General features: G+C 36.7%; 1 long non-coding RNA gene across 1 annotated transcript in view; it reads right to left on the bottom strand.

Annotated features, from left to right (window-relative positions):
* Positions 1-17367, bottom strand: part of LOC112829697 (uncharacterized) — a 116631-nt gene that overhangs the window by 10068 nt on the left and 89196 nt on the right. The window contains exons 4-5 of the long non-coding RNA XR_003209742.2: positions 3821-3923; positions 3380-3491 (exon numbers count right to left, since the gene is read on the bottom strand). This is a non-coding gene — a long non-coding RNA (uncharacterized lncRNA). The remainder of the gene's footprint in view (positions 1-3379; positions 3492-3820; positions 3924-17367) is intronic.

Below are 17367 nucleotides of genomic sequence, written 5' to 3'. Positions count from 1 at the left end.
CTAAATTATAGGTACTCTAGAGATTTCCATTGTCTGAATAAATCAAAGGGGTGTCATTTAACATGTTCCTCTTCCCCTGTATTTTCTTTCCAAATTGGTAACTGGATCTAGGGATTCAACCAGAATCAGTTGATATTTTGTCAAAAATATAGACCACGTGTTTCTATCAGAAAATAAATACTATAGGCTGTCTTCTTTTTTGTAATGTTAGCAGCACTGATGATCACTGCCACATCTATTCTTTCATCTCAGATTATAAAATTGTAGTATCTTAATTCTACAATGTCTTCCTTTATTAGCTAGAGTGTTTTGATAAATAAAAATCAGTATTCAGTAACTATTTGGTAACTCTCATGTATGGTCCCTAAAGAAAAATGAGGATAAATGCTTAATTCTTTTCTCTAATTTACGAGTTTTGAAAAGAATAATTTGATTTTCTAAAATCCTCCAAAGGTGGTGAATGAGGTTTTCATTTATAGTATCATTATGAATTCATGGATTTAAATATATTTGATTTGTACAGTCTATTTCTGTGATACTTATTAATGTTCAAACTATCTTAGATTTAGCCCATGGGAGTCTCCTCAAGTTGATTCCTGAGTTCTTTTGATATAACCCTAGAAGGCTTCAGTAGCTTTCTTCTTTTCTATATGACAAGATGCATTTTTTAATTTAATATTTTTAAAATTTTTTATTGAGATATAATTGACATATTGTGTAAGTTTAAGTTGTACATCATGTTGATTTGCTACACTTACATACTGCAATCTGATTACCACTATAGTATCAGCTAACACCTCCATCACATCACGTAATTACCATTTCTTCTTTATGGTGAGAACATTTAAGATCTAAAAAAGACAAGAAATAACAAGTGTTGGCAAGGATGTGGAGAAAAGGGAACCCCTGGAGCACCTGGGTGGCTCAGTCGTTAGGTGTCTGCCTTCAGCTCAGGTCATGATCCCAGGGTCTGGGGTTCGAGCCCCACATCGGGCTCCCTGCTCAGCAGGAGGCCTGCTTTCCCTCTCCCACTCCCCCTGCTCATGTTCCCTCTCTCGCTGTCTCTCTCTCTGTCAAATAAATAAATAAATAAATAAATAAATAAATAAATCTTTAAAAAAGAAAAGAAAAGGGAACCCTTGTGCGCTATTGGTGAGAATGTAAATTGGTCCCGCCACTATGGAAAACAGTATGGAGGTTCCTCAAAAAATTAAAAATAGAACTACTTTATGGTCCAGCAATCCAACCTCTGAGTATATCCCAAAGGGAATGAAAACAAGAAACATAAAAGATATCTGCATCCCATGTTATTGCAACATTATTCACAACAGCCAAGATATGAAAACAATCTAAGTGTCTATCAATGGATGAATGGATAAAGAAGATGTGGTCTATATGTACTGTGGAATACCATTTAGCCATGAGAAAGAAGGAAGTCTTGCCATTTGTGACAATATGAATGGGCCTGAAGGGTATTATACTAACTTAAGTAAGCTACACGGAGTAAGACAAACACAGCATAGCATTACTTATATGTAGAATCTTTAGGGAAAAAAAGTCAAACTCATACAAACAGAGTAGAAAATTGGTTGCCAAGGACTTGCGGGTGGGAAAAATAGAGAGGTTGGTAAAAGGGTACAAACATGCTGTTAGAAAATGAATAAGTTCTGGGAATATATTGTACAGCACTGTGGTTATAGATAATAATATTGTATTACATGCTTGAAAGATGCTGAGACAAAATACATTTTAACAATTTAAAAAATTATTTGCAAATATTACGTGTTCATTTTTGGAAAATTGAGAAGTTAAAAAAATTAGTGCAAAAAATTAAAAGGACACCTAAGTCACCTGTCAGAGATTAATCATGTTTTTTTAAATTTTATTCTTTTTATATGTATGTATATATTTTATCAAAATGACAAACTTTGTTTTACTCTTTCTTACTAACAGGCTTATTTACAGTAGTAGAAAACTGGAAACAACCTAACAGGATATGTGATTTTAAAAAATTATGGTACATCCAAAGAATAGAATATAATGCAGCTATTAGAAATAATATTTTAGCCAATAAAATGAGATATGAATAAGCCAATGAAAAGGCAGTGAAAAATAAGAAACTCCTGATTAATACTGCCAAATTATGCTCCAGGAAAGTACAAATTGGTACTTATGTCAGTAATACATGAGTGTCCATTTCCATGAAAATTCACTGGGTATTTTAAAGTATTATTTGAACTTCCAGGTACCCTGCTTTGGAGGCAAGTCCTACAATCAGCTTCGGTCTTCTGCTCCAAAGGATCATGGCCCTCTCTCCCTGAGTTACCACTACATTTTGTCATTTCTCAGAATCAAGTCTGGCTGTGATACTCTACATCTTGCAGTTCCTGGCTTCAGGTCCAATGTGACCTCCATCACACTGTGGGAACTTCTTTACAGTCATTCCTAACCTCACTTAAGTTTTAAAGAGCAAAGCATTACCACACCAGAGTTTTTTTAATGCCTATCCCAAGCGGTCCTAGAAGCATATTTTGTGGCTTTATTTTGGCCATTTTTTACGTCAGGTGAGATGCCGGAAGGGCAAACCCAAGTCACTGCAAATATAAGCACAGCAGCCAATAGCCAACTCAGAACGTGTGCCAGAAAGACACTTCTCTATGGTAAGGTTTTAGATTCTGTGACAATAAACTGTGAATAAGCAGTTCCTTACAGTGTAGTGAAAGTAAGGTGGTAGGACAAACATTAAACTTGAATGTGTTCTCAGGTTGTATCCACCCCAAACCAAATTATAGGAAATCATCTTCAGTGTTCATACATCAACTGGAAGTTCAAGCCCTCAGTACCGGATTTTGTGAGAGCTCAGATGAGAATTGTTTCTTCTCCCCCAGCCATGACACATGATGGACCAAAAGGAGAGGGTAAACAAATTCCACTGGAGGATGGGCAAGTGCCATCCAAGAAAGAAGAGACTATTTACATGTTGGATATTATCAAGAAGAGATGTAAGTTCCATCTTCTCCTCTCTGATTGACGGGTTCAAGATGAAATGTGCCTTGGTTTGAAAAGACAAATCATCCCAATCCTCTCAGTTCTCCATAATAAAATGGATTTGTCTGGCTCATTCAGGTTATCAGCTTCCCAGGCACAAGAGATTCAAATATCTGACCCCAAGAGCAGAGTATTAGAACAGTACTTTCTAACAGTATTAGAACCAGGCAGGGTCAGGTTCTGCCTTATTAGGTGGATGATTCCATGCAAAATGCCTCCTAAGCTTCAGTTTCATCATTTATAAAATTGGGATAACGATATCTCATAATATAGCTCATCACATTATGAAGGATTAAATAAGATAGAGTTAATCAAAACACATGAACCTTACCTACAGTTCCTGAAGAGGAGAGCATCCAGGGAATTTGGGACTCCAGGCTTGGTTTTGAAGGGTATAAAGGCAATTTTACGTGATGGAGAGGAAACAGTTTGATCATGTAACTCTATCAAAGGACAGAAATGATTTATTATGCCAGGCTTTTACTAAAATTATGAATGCAGCTAATGTTTCATTCTGTGGCACCGGAGGGAGTTGCTGATTCCCCTGCTGCAACACCAAGAAGTCTAAGACATAAACAGTGGGAAACTGATCCAACACAAAACCAGCCATCTATTCTCAGCACTGCTGCTACTTTACAATGCTCTTCCTTCTTCTGCTCTTTCCCATGTTCCTGCATCACTGAATCCAAAAGGAACTAAGCCTTAAAAATTGCAAAGCCCTAAGGAAGTAGGAATCATTTAAGATACCTACCCATACACTTTTACTACATACCTTTTTTGAAAGGTTGCTTGGGCATGAGTTCAGCATTTGCATTCTTCTGTCAATTTCTGGCTTCTGGAACCAATTCTGCTCACTTACCCCACATCACTATGCTCTGGGAGAAGAAAGTGATAATATCACAAAGATACTCTATAATGGAGCTAAGACCATTAAACAGGAAAGGAAAAATTATTATTTTCATCAAACTGAAGAAAAACATCAAGAATGTTTTGCTAACAGTGTGTGTATGTGTATGTGTGTGTGTGTGTGTGTGTCTGTTATCTATGCACGCTCACACTCATTTATCTTCCTTCCTGACAAAAAGATGAAAAAATATTAAAAGGTGAATACTTTTCTTCCTATTTTTTTCATATTAAACTTTAAGCAGTCTTCAATAACATATAAGCAAACTAAGTCCAGAAACATAAAAAGGATTATATAAAGTGACCAAATGAGATTTATACAAAGAATGCAAGTTGTTTTCACATCTGAAAAAATAAACTGTACCAATAGAATATTGGACAAAATACATATAATCATCTCAATAAATGCAGAAAAAGCTTTTGAAAAAATCCTACACCCCTTCATGATAAAAAAACAAAAACAAAAAAACATTGGTGGCTAGGACTGGAGAACATTCCTACAACTCAATAAAGGACATCTATGGAAAACCCACAATCAGCATCATATTTAATGGTGAAAAATTATTTCCCCTAAACATCAGGACCAAGGTAAGAATATCTATTCTCACCACTTCTATTCTATTCAACATGGTACTGGAAGTTATAGACAGGGCAATCAGAAAAGACAATGAAATAAAAGGCATCCAGATTGGAAAGGAAGAAGTAAAACTATCTTCATTTGCAAATGACATGACTTGATATAAAGAGACTCCTCAGAAATCTATTAAAAATCTATTAAAACTAATAAAAACATCCTGCAAGGTGCAAGGGATAGATCAATATATAAAGATCAAAAATCAAATATACATTGGGGGTGCCTGGATGGCTCAATTAGTTGGGTGCCTGACTCTTGGTTTCGGCTTAGGTCATGATCTCAAGATCCTGAGATTGAGCCCAGCGTCTGGCTCTCCCTGCTCAGAGAGGAGTCTGCTTGTCCCTCTCCCTTCCCCGCTCCTTCCTCTGCTCTCTCTCTCATTAAATAAAATAAATAAATTATACATCTATGCACTAGAAACCCCAAAATGAAATTAAGGAAACAATTCCACCTATACAGCATCAAAAATAAGAAAATACTTAGGAATAAACTTAACAAAAGAACTGCAAGACCTATGTTCTGAAACTACAAAACACTGCTGAAAGACATTAAAGAAGACTTAAATAAATAGGAAGACATCGGTTTTCATGAATCCAAGGACTTAATATTGTTAAGATATCAGTATTCCCCATATGGATCTACAGATTCAACATAATCCCTATCAAATCTCAGCTGACTTTCTTTTTTCAGAAACTGACCATTTGATCCTAAAATTCATATGGAAATGCAAGAGACCCAGAATGGTCAAAGGAATTTTGGGGGAAAAAATGTTGGGGCCATATACTTCCCAATTTCAAAACTTACTAGAAGTCTACAGTGATAAAGACAAAGTGGTACTGGCATAAGAGTAGATATATAGATCAACAGAATAGAACCAAGAGTCCAGAAATAGACCTTAACAATTATGGCCAATTAGTTTTTGACAAAGGTTCCAAGACAATTCAACAGTGCAAGAAGAGTCTTTTCAAAAAAATGGCACTGGGAAATCTAATATCTCCAGATGAAAAAGCATAGAGCTAGATCTCTACTTAATAGCATACACAAAAATTCACTAAAAAATGCATCAAAGAGCACTGAAAAATGTATATAATTCTTGAATCACTATATTGTACACCTGAAACTAATATAACACTGTATGTTAATTATATCGGAGTTAAAATTTTAAAAATATAATAAATTTTTAAAAATGCATCAAATACCTAAGTAAGTAAGAGCTAAAACTATAAAACTCTTAGAAGAAATACAGGAATAAATCTGCATGACCTTGGGTTAGTCAACATCTTCATAGAGATGACACCAAAATCATAAGTGACAAAAGAAAAAATAAGTAAATAGACTCTATAAAAATAAGAACATTTGTACTTCAAAGGACACCTCCAATAAGTACATAAAAGTAAAAAAATAAAATAAAAAGCTTACCCAGAGAATGGAAGAAAATATTTGCAAATTACATATCTGCTAAAGAATTTATATCTATAATATATAAAGAACTCCTACAACTCAACAACAAAAGACAACTTAATTTTAAAATGGGCAAAGGATCTGAATGGACATTTCTCCAAAGAAGATATATAAATTGCAAATAAATACATCAAAAGACACTCAGCATCATTAGCTATTAGGTAATGTAAATAAAAACCACAATGACATAATCAGTCCACACACACTAATCAAAAAGACAAATAGTAACAACCGTTGGTGAGGAGGTAGAGAAATGTGAACTTCCTGCACTGGTGGTGGTTCTATAAAATGGTGCAGACACTTTGTAAAACAATCTATCAGTTCTCCAAAAGATTAAACACAGAGATTCCATATGATCTATCAATTCAACTCCCAGGTATATATCTAACATAAGTAAAAATATGTGTCCACACTAAAACTTGTACAAAGGAGCATTATCCACACTAGCCAAAAATTAGAAACGACCCAATGTTTGTAAACTGATGAATGAAAAAACAATACATGGTATATCCATATATCCATACAATAATATATTTTTCAGCAATAAAAAGAAGGAAGTACTAGTATATACTACATGGATAAAACTTTAAAACAGTATTCAAAGTGAAATATGACAGTCATAGCATATATTGTATGATTCCATTTATATAAAATGTACAAAATAGGCAAATATAAAAAGATAGAAAGATTAGTAGTTGCCTAGGGTTTAGAAAAAGGAAGAAGTGAGAGGTGACTCTAATGAGTAAGAATTTTCTTTTTGGGGTGATGAAATATTCTAAAATTGATTGTAGTGATGGTTGCACAATTCTGTGAATATAGTAAGAGCCATTGAACTTTATGGTATGTGAATTATATCTGAATAAAACTGTGAAAAAGATTTCAGGTACCACTCTTTGATTTATGAACCTCCAAGTCAGGACAAAGAGCCATTTTCTATCTTACATTATTTTACAATGTTTGTTTCAGACATCTGAAGACACAAGTGGTATTTCCCTGTGGGAAACTTATTGCTTCCAGAAATTATTCACCTAATATTGAAAGAATATCCTTAATTGTCTTTTTCTTCATATAAGACTGAAGCTAAAGAATAAGCTGACTCAAACACTTTGCTGTAGAAAAGGGAGGCAGAAAAATACACAAGAGTTATTTTATTCTGCAGAAGATTTTTTTGTCTGTTTTTTGTCCTGTTGTGGCCACTAAATCATAGTAAATGCAGGAGGATATGAAAGTTCTATTTTCTGACATGAAAACTCCAAGGTCATGCTTGTCTATGATATAGTACAGGACATCGTTAGATACATTCTGTTGAAGAAGGCCACCTTCTCCAGGATGGGATGAAAATACTCCCCCTTCTCACAAAATAGGAAAATAGTGAGGTAGCATTGTGTTTATTTCCAAACTGACCCAGGGTGAAAAGGAACCATTTATTCTCCATTTATTCTGTGGCTGACAGTTTCAGTTAGTTAACGATTTGAGTTGAAAACTTCCTGATTGGCCTACTGTGAGAGCAAAAGAGTGTATAAGAGATTAAGAGAAGGTAGGATGTAGAGGGTTAAAAGAGATGGAAAGATAGCAACCTGAGAAAGTTTGAAGGAGGCAGGCAATAGAGAAAAATCCCAGGAGACCAGAGCTGGAAAAGTGATCCCAGAGGGGAAAATCTGATAAATATATGACCGTGGGTGTCCACAAAAGGGCTCACTTATTATAAGTGCCCCAACACTACTTAGTATCCTTGATGGTGAACCCAACAGGACTGCACCTGCCTGTGTGCACACATCACCTGGGCAGGAACATCTCTGGCCACAACAAGCCACCACCATGTGCAATATGGAAGATAACTCTCTCATCATCTGGATGTCCCTTATGCATGCCTCCCTGCAGTGCTCCAGGGACAATTATAAGACCAAAGAGTGGGGTTAAAGGGGAAAACTTCAACACCCATACTTGAAGGGACTGCAGTCAACAACCTTGTCCGTCAAGTGGATTCTCTGTTAAATAAACGAGTATTAATACAGATTAGGTGCTCAGGGCACACACTTTTTAATATGATTGCTCACTTAAAAAATCCTTTGATACTAGCCCTTTACCTGATATGTCATTTGCAAATATCTTCTCCCATTCTGTCGGTTGTCTTTTGGTTTTGTGGACTGTTTCTTTTGCTGTGCAAAAGCTTTTTATCTTGATGAAGTCCCAATAGTCCATTTTTGCCCTTGCTTCCCTTGCCTTTGGCGAGGTTTCTAGGAAGAAGTTGCTGCGGCTAAGGTCAAAGAGGTTGCTGCCTGTGTTCTCCTTTAGGATTTTGGTGGACTCCTGTCTCACATTGAGGTCTTTCAACCCTTTGGAGTTTATTTTTGTGCGTGGTGTAAGGAAATGGTCCAGTTTCATTCTTCTGCATGTGGCTGTCCAATTTTCCCAACACCATTTGTTGAAGAGACTGTCTTTTTTCCATTGGACATTCTTTCCTGCTTTGTTAAAGATTAGTTGACCGTAGAGTGGAGGGTCCATTTCTGGGCTCTCTATTCTGTTCCATTGATCTATGTGTCTGTTTTTGTGCCAGTACCATACTGTCTTGATGATTACAGCTTTGTAATAGAGTTTGAAAATCTATAAAGAACTTATCAAACTCAACACCCAAAGAACAAATGATCCAATCAAGAAATGGGCAGAAGACATGAACAGACATTTTTCCAAAGAAGACATCCAAATGGCCAAGAGCCACATGAAAAAGTGCTCAACATCATTCGGCATCAGGGAAATCCAAATCAAAACCTCAATGAGATACCACCTCACACCAGTCAGAATGGCTAAAATGAACAAGTCAGGAAATGACAGATGTTGGCAGAGATGTGGAGAAAGGGGAACTCTCCTACAGCACGCTGGTGGGAATGCAAGCTGGTGCAGCCACTCTGGAAAACAGTATGGAGGTTCCTCAAAAAGTTGAAAATAGAGCTACCATACGACCCAGCAATTGCACTACTAGGTATTTACCTCAAAGACACAAATGTAGGGATCCAAAGGGGTACGTGCACCCCAATGTTTATAGCAGCAATGTCCACAATAGCCAAACTATGGAAAGAGCCAAGATGTCCATCGACAGATGAATGGATAAAGAAGAGGTGGTATATATATATAATGGAATATTATGCAGCCATCAAAAGGAATGAGATCTTGCCATTTGTAATGATGTGGATGGAACTGGACGGTATTATGCTGAGCAAAATAAGTCAATCAGAGAAAGACATGTATCATATGATCTCACTGATATGAGGAATTCCTAATCTCAGGAAACAAACTGAGGGTTGCTGGAGTGGTGGGGGGTGGGAGGGATGGGGTGGCTGGGTGATAGACATTGGGGAGGGTATGGTGAGTGCTGTGAATTGTGTAAGACTGTTGAATCACAGACCTGTACCTCTGAAACAAATAATACACTATATATTAAAAAAAAAAAAAAAGAAGATAGCAGGAAGGAAAAAATGAAAGGGGGGAAGTCAGAGGCGGAGACGAACCATGAGAGACTATGGACTCTGAGAAACAAACTGAGGGTTCTAGAAAGGAGGGGGGTGGGGGGATGGGCTAACCCGGTGATGGGTATTAAAGAGGGCACATACTGCATTGGGCACTGGGTGTTATATGCAAACAATGAATCATGGAACACTACATCAAAAACTAATGATGCATGGTGATTAACATAACATAATAAAAGAAAATTTTAAAAAATCCTTTGAAAGAGGATTTTATTTTATAGAAAATATTGATTATGATTTACAGTTGACTCTGATACTTGAGGTAGGATTAAGAATAAATAAATTATTTTATGGGAGAATCCTACCATTTCTTAGAATGTCTATTGAGTGCAAGGCACTGTTAGTCTACATCATTGGTGGTAAAGGTGTTGTTCCTTTTTTTATAAATAAGCTGAATCTCTGAAAGAACAAATGTCTAACTCAGGGTCACACTGCTAATAAAATCTCAGACTCTCATCTTCAACAGGGCTTGCAAAACATATTGTAACATTATTCTTATTTGGTTGACAAATTGCTTCTGAAGAATAAATGAGAAGTAGAGATATCATTTTAAAAAAAGTGCATGGTGATGCCTTTGTAGATAATAAGACAAGACTGTTCTACTGTAGGGGCACAATATGTATTTTTACATCAAATTAATTTTTTTATTGAGATGTGATCATATTGCCTGAAGGAAGAGAAAAGGGCACAGAGCTGTTTAGAAAACCTCTGATGAGCCTGCATGCTATAATCAGAAGCCTTTTGCACCTCCACCAATACCTTGGAATCCCCATTCCTTTGCTAATAATATGATTACACCCTTCCGCTTTGGTGTCGGATCCCAGCAACACCCCCACAGATAACGCAATTCCAGAGAACACCCAAGGTGAAATTCTCTCTCTAGTTTCACTAATAATGAAAGCCATACATCACAGCTGCAAATTGCCAAGGACCCTAGAGTAGGCTAAGAGGAGATATTTTAATGGCCTTAGGTAATTACTAAGCACAGACATTTGCCATAATAGGAAATGAAAGAAGCTGTATCTCAGGTATAATCTGCATAGCAAGAGGGCTGACCCCTCCTTTCCAAAGCACTTTAAGATCAAATCAGCTTTGTTAAAAACAACCCATATTGTAAGGCTGAACAAAGTTGATTATGCAGAATAAACTGAAGTGTAAGACAGCCCCAATGGAAAAATAAAGAACTATACTTTTCTCCACTTACTAATTCATTTAATAAACCTAATAACCAAGATAGCAGTCTAATGCTGGGATTATTATAAGGAACTGCTTTGAGAAGACATAAGGGAGATATCTTAAAACTTAAATGAGACTCAAAAGCATCCTGTATAGAATTACACATATAGGCCATATCTTTAAATGAAAGAATACAAATAAGTAATGTTTAAAAAATCCCTCAGTATCAGCCAAGTCAGAAGTGAGCTTATTTTTAGCTGTCATTGCCTCTCCAGGATGTGATTGGGAATGCAATATGAGCCCTGTGGTTCTCTTAGCTCCTGTTCATCAGTGAGCACCCTGGGCAAATTTCTCATTACTTTACCCAGTATGGCTGGGTACTTCTTCTGAGGCCATGTCCTATATCTGTCTGTGGCCAAGCATTTAGTTCAATGTGACCACCTGGAGTTCTATTACTGAACAGGGGCAAGCTCAGCTTAATTTCCAAATCATACCAGCTTTCTATTCATTTAGTGTCAAGATCCCCAATGATTTTCATATTTTCCAATGGACAGTTCCTGGTCCTTAAAACACATTTTTCACTTGACATCCAGGATCCCAAACTCTCCTGGTTTTCCTCCTACTACTCTGGTTCTCTGAATTCTTTACTGATCCCTCCTCATCAACCTGCCCTCTAAATTTTGGAGTATTTTAGGTCTCATCTGTTAAGCTTTCTATCTCTTCTATTTGCATTCACTCCCTTAGTGATCTCATCTAATCTCATGGTCTTAAGTGTCATTTAAATACATTCACAAATGTATTTCTCAAGTTCTGATCTACTATTTCCTGAACTCCAGACTGTCTTCTGCCTACTCAACATCTTCATTTGTATGGCATATGAAATTTATAAACACGCACATACACACACACATGTATGTGTGTTAAATATATAAAGTAAACACACACACATATATACATATATATGTATATATATATACACAGTTGATCCTTAAACTACATGGGTTTGAACTGTGGGGGTCAACTTATATGCAGATTTTTTTCAGTAAATATATTGGAAAACTTTTGGAGATTTGTGACAATTAAAAAAAACTTCACAGATGAACCACATAGCCTAGAAATACCAAAGAAAAAAACTAAGAAAAAGTCAGCTATTATTGTAAGAATATAGTATATAATACATACAACTTACAAAATATGTGTTAATCAACTGTTTATGTTATTGGTAAGGCTTCTGGTCAACAGCAGGTTATTAGTAGACAAATTTTGGGGAAATCAAAAGTTATACACAGATTCTCATTTGTGTGGGGGTTGGTGGCCCTCACCCCCATGTTGTTCAAGGGTCAACTGTATATCCATTTCTCTATCTCTCTATATCTATAAATGCATTTCATCACTTTCTCTTACAGTCCAAATCCAACCCAGCAATAAATCTCAATGGACTGACCTTTAAAGTATATCCAGAAGCTTACCACTTTTTACCACACCCACCTAGGGATCCAAACAACTAACCTGCTTACCTAGATTAGCCTAACACACCTCCTTATTTTTGGCTTTGTTCCCTTGTATTCTATTCTCAGCACAACTAGAGAGATACGTTTTAAAAGTAAGTCAAGCTACGTTAGTCTTCTATTCAATACCTGCTAATGGTCTTCTATCTCACTCAAAGTAAAAGCCGAAGTCCTTACAATGGCTTAGAAGGCTTTTAACAATATGTGTCCCTCCCAATGCACCTCTCTGACCTCATGCCCTGTGATTCTCTCACAGCTCACTCCACTCTGGCACAATGGCCCCTTCTCACTCTTCACTGAACACCACAGTCAGGCCCCACTACAAAGCTTTGCACTTGGTCTTCCTTCGCCTAAAATGTTCTTGTCTTCCTCCCTCACCTTCTTCAGTTCTCTGATTAAAATGTCACCTTATTTGTGAGACCCTCTCTGACCATCCCATTTTAAATTGTAACACCCTCTCAGAATGACCTATCCCTCTTCTGTGCTTTTTCATTTTTCTTCCTAACACTTGTCATTATCTGGCATACTGTATATTTTATCCTTGTGGATATATTGTCTGTCCCTTCCCATGTATGCAAATTCCATGAAGTCAGGGATTTTTATCTCTTTAAGGCTGTGCTCCAGTTCCTCAAATAGTGCGTGTCAGATCCAAAACAGGCACCCAATATATATTCTGAAGGAATGAAAGAATGATTGAATGAGTGAATTCCACACTTATCCCCTTCATATTTAGTAACATGAAATATTTACTTAATGACTGAGGATCAAACAGCTATAGGGTGCCATGATCCTCAAAATCATCCAGTCCAGTGCCTCTCCCTCTACAGATAACAAGGTAAGGTCTGAGGTAGACTCATGTCCCCTGCTTCTTACTCTGGGTGCTGTCCATGAATGAGTCTCCATGGACCCTGTCCAGGCCTATTTCATAATCTGCAGCTCCATGAGAGCTACAGGGCCCTCCCATTTTCTTCAAGTCAGTTTTCCTGCCATTTTGCATCAATAATGATGATGATGATGTGATAGCACTAGGTAACATTTATTGTTTCCTATTTATTAGTCATTGTGCTAAGATTTTCTTTGCATTATATCACTTAATTCCCACAACAAATCTATCAGGTAGCTGGTATTATTATTAATCCCATCTTACAAACGAACACAAGACTTAGCAAGATTTAGCACTATGAGGGCGCCTGGGTGGCTCAGTTGGTTAAGTGACTGCCTTCGGCTCAGGTCATGATCCTGGAGTCCCGGGATCGAGTCCCACATCGGGCTCCCTGCTCAGCAGGGAGTCTGCTTCTCCCTCTGACCCTCTTCCCTCTCGTGCTCTCTATCTCTCATTCTCTCTCAAATAAATAAATAAAATCTTAAAAAAAAAAGATTTAGCACTATGAAAGAGTTCATATAGCTAATTAGTAACAAGAATCTGGTTATGAACTGAAATCTGCCTAACTTCATAACCCAAGATTTTGGCTCCTACCCTATACTGCCTCCCTCAAGTCTCTGCCTCAGTTGTACTTGGCCCCATCCAGAGATGTAGTCTCCTCTCGTGGTCCTGATCATGGCCACCATGAAGAGAGGCATTTAGAAGCACCCAGATGATCCCTGTTTTGAAGTCCTTTAGGTTGTAAGGGCAGGGCTCCTCTCCATAAATGACAAGAACAGAAATGACTGGCATAATTAATTTTAAGTCATCCATCTGGGTCTAAGCATAGCAAAATTAAATGTTACAAAATTTGCAATAGCAGCCTCTATTTCTGTTTCCAATACTGGCTAAGACATTAGAAGGAAAATTTGGATTTAATGAAACTCTTAAAGCAAATGTACATTCTCTCTGGTTCATAAACAAAAAATAGCTACATGCAACCCTTTAAAGGCTCTTGCCAGCTAGAATTGACTAAATTAATGATCTTAAAAAGCAATTTTGAAAAATTACATAATGAATTTAATTCTTCTTTCATTAAAATATTTATCTGTTTATTCACATGGACAAAACATGTATTCATCCCATGAAGCAAAATCCGGTAGACTATTCAAATCCTGGTTCCAATGCTTATTAGATAATAGATACAGATATTAGGAATGGCTTTTAGCCATGACAGGCCTCAATTTACTCATTTTAAAGGAATTAATGCCACCTACCTATCATGTGTTTTGAAGACTGAATGATGTTATATATAAAAGTACTTCGCACAGTATCTGACATATAATAAGTTCTCAACAAAGGTTAGCTTGTAATTAGGGTCTCTAAACAAGTGTATTAATTGGCAAAGTGCAATGGCATGTTATCACTTGTTAAAGGAGTTTCAAAAGAATTTCTGAAAGGATTGTGTTAATCTTGTCATTTCGGAGGCAGCAAGCCTTTCCATGGGCTCTTGTAGACCTCACAGATCTGTACGTATGAAGATTAGAAGTAAGATTCTGAGGTCCTGGACAGTCACCCACACATTATTATGAGAAACTGAAAATGATTCTCTATGTGCTGACACTAAGCCAAGCCCAGCATGTGCTCTTAGAGCAAATGATGGAGTCAAAATGTCTCATAAAGAAGAACAGTGTGCTCAGAGAAAGAGAAACACCTGATTGTATTCTTTATAATAAATATATAATTGTTTTTAATAATAAATAAGGATTTATTATAAGGAATAAGTTCACATGATTATGGAGGCTGAGAAATCCAAGATCTGCAGTCAGCAAGCTGGAGATCCAGGAGACCAATGTATATATATTTCTGGTCATGGTTCTGCTTCTCTGATTGAAGCCTAAGTGACACATGTTATTATCAACACTGAAGCCTAGACAATGAAAAACCTTCATGACAGTCTATTCTGTCTTTTTTCCAGAAAACCAATTAGACAGCCTGAGGCATACAAGACCATAAAAAACTGATTTATCTGCCAATAGGTAATAGTTTTAAATATGTCCAGACATGTCAAAAGACATAATGAGACTGAGGCGTCATTAAGATTATATGATGATAATATTTCATCAGAGAAACAAGAAATGTTCAAATCCTACTCTTAGCCTACACACCACCTTTTCAAAGCAAGACAAAGTAACATTTAATGGATTATGGACCTTCACAACTCGACTGAGATGATGCATAGATGGGTATATGTGTGGTGCATGGTAAGAGGCGTTGTAAAAGATAATTCAATCTCACCTTCCATAGTGTAAATTCAACAGACCACGGTCAATAATTTAAAATTAACAAGTGCCAACATAAGCACATTAATTAGAAATACAGAGGTAAATATCAAAAGGGATAGCTACAGTAATAGAAAGTGGTTTCCTCGAGAGAGAAAACATAGTGATGAGGGAAAGGGGTATGGTATAGTGTTTTGTTTTTTTTTTACGATTTTATTTATTTATTTGACCGAGAGGAGAGTGAGAGCACAAGCAGGGGGCGTGGCAGGCAAAGGCAGAGGGAGAAGACGGCTCCCCACAGAACAGGGGGAGCCCAATGTGGGACTTGATCCCAGGACTGCGGGATCATGACCTGAGCCGAAGGTAGTCACTTAACCAACTGAGCCACCCAGGCGCCCAAGTGTTGTTTTTTTAATATGCCTTATACACATATGTACATGGTTCTTTAAAATATGTGTATGTATAAGTGATCAAAATTTTAAAATTAATGTAAAAATGTATACACAAAGATTCCCATCATAAGTTCCTCTAAAAATAAGAAAATCTAAATATTCATACTCACAAAATGAGTAACTAAATTACTATATGCTACATAATGGAATATACTACAAATGAAATAATTTTTAGAAGGAGTTTTAGTAGATAAATGCTCAGGTTAATATAGAGTAGCAGGCTTCAAAACTGTACAATCAGCATCATCTCAAATAGGAGAAAAATTAACTCAAGTAGGAAAAAAATTAACTGAATAATGAAAATATCTGGATGTATAAGTGGTGAGGTATAAATGAGTTTGTTCCCTGCTGCTTTTCAAATGTGTGTTCGTGTTTTCCAAAATTGTTACAGTGAACATAAAAGGGAGGAGGGGAAGAATAGGAAAAATCAGAAAAGAAAAGGGAAGAAGGAGGGGGAGGGGGTGGATGGGAGAGCAGGGCAGGGAGGGACGGTGCGCAGGTATGGAAGTTGCTGTGATGCCTTGAGCATGAGCAGGAGCCTGGCTGGTCCCAGCTGGAACCCTAGCTTCCACACCTCCTTGTCAAGTACACAGAATGGGGATGATGGATACCCTGTGCCTTCAGAGCTACTTTAAAGACTATCTCAGACCATTCTGAAGAAATTGAGTATTATTTTTTTAAGGGCGGACTGCCCTAATAATTGCATCATTATACATACTCCTTTGCATTCCCTTTTCTACCTTTTAAAGTACAATTTATGAACAAAATGTACCCTTATAAGTTAATGCTTAGATGAGTTTTGACAAGTGTATACACCTGAGTAAACACCACTACAATCAGGATATAGAGCATTTCCATCACCCAGAAAGTTCTTTTGTGTTCCTTTCAGGAAATACAACACTCCCCTAGGAAATCAGTGCAGTTAACATCTATCTCCCATTTTATGCTGCCTGTTAAATACCTTTGTATAAATGTAAATGCAAAGTACATATTCTTTCTTTGCCTGGGTTCTTTTGCTCAGCATAATATTTTGGGGATCCATGTTGTTGCATGTATTAATATATCACAACTGAATATATCACAATCTGTCCATCTGTTGGTGGCTATTTGGATCCTTTCCAGTTTGACCTATTATAAGAAAATAAAACACTGCTATGAAAAATGGTGTACCTGTCCTTTTGAGGACATATGTCTTCATTTCTTTCCAGCAAATACTTAGAAATGAGATTGCTATGCCATGAGGATAGATAGATGTTGAACTTTTTAAGAAATTGTGGAACTGTTTTCCAAAGAGGTTATACTCTTTTATACTCCCACCAGAAATGTAGAATTACAAGTTGTCTCTACATTTTTACAAACATTTGGTATTGTCAGTCTTCTTAATTTTAGCCATCATACTTAGGTGAAAAGGTATATCTTATGATACTGAATGTGCTTACTTTTTGGCCATTTATATATCTTCTGTGAAATATCCATTCAAGTTTTTTTTTTTGGTCTACTTTTACTGGGTTGTTTGT

This window comes from Callorhinus ursinus, unplaced genomic scaffold (assembly GCF_003265705.2).
Source record: "Callorhinus ursinus isolate GAN/ISIS: 27379988/994484 unplaced genomic scaffold, GSC_fseal_2.0 scaffold21, whole genome shotgun sequence".
Classification (NCBI taxonomy): domain Eukaryota; kingdom Metazoa; phylum Chordata; class Mammalia; order Carnivora; family Otariidae; genus Callorhinus; species Callorhinus ursinus.
Note: the sequence above shows the minus strand (reverse complement) of the source record. Positions and strands in the feature narration are given on the sequence as shown.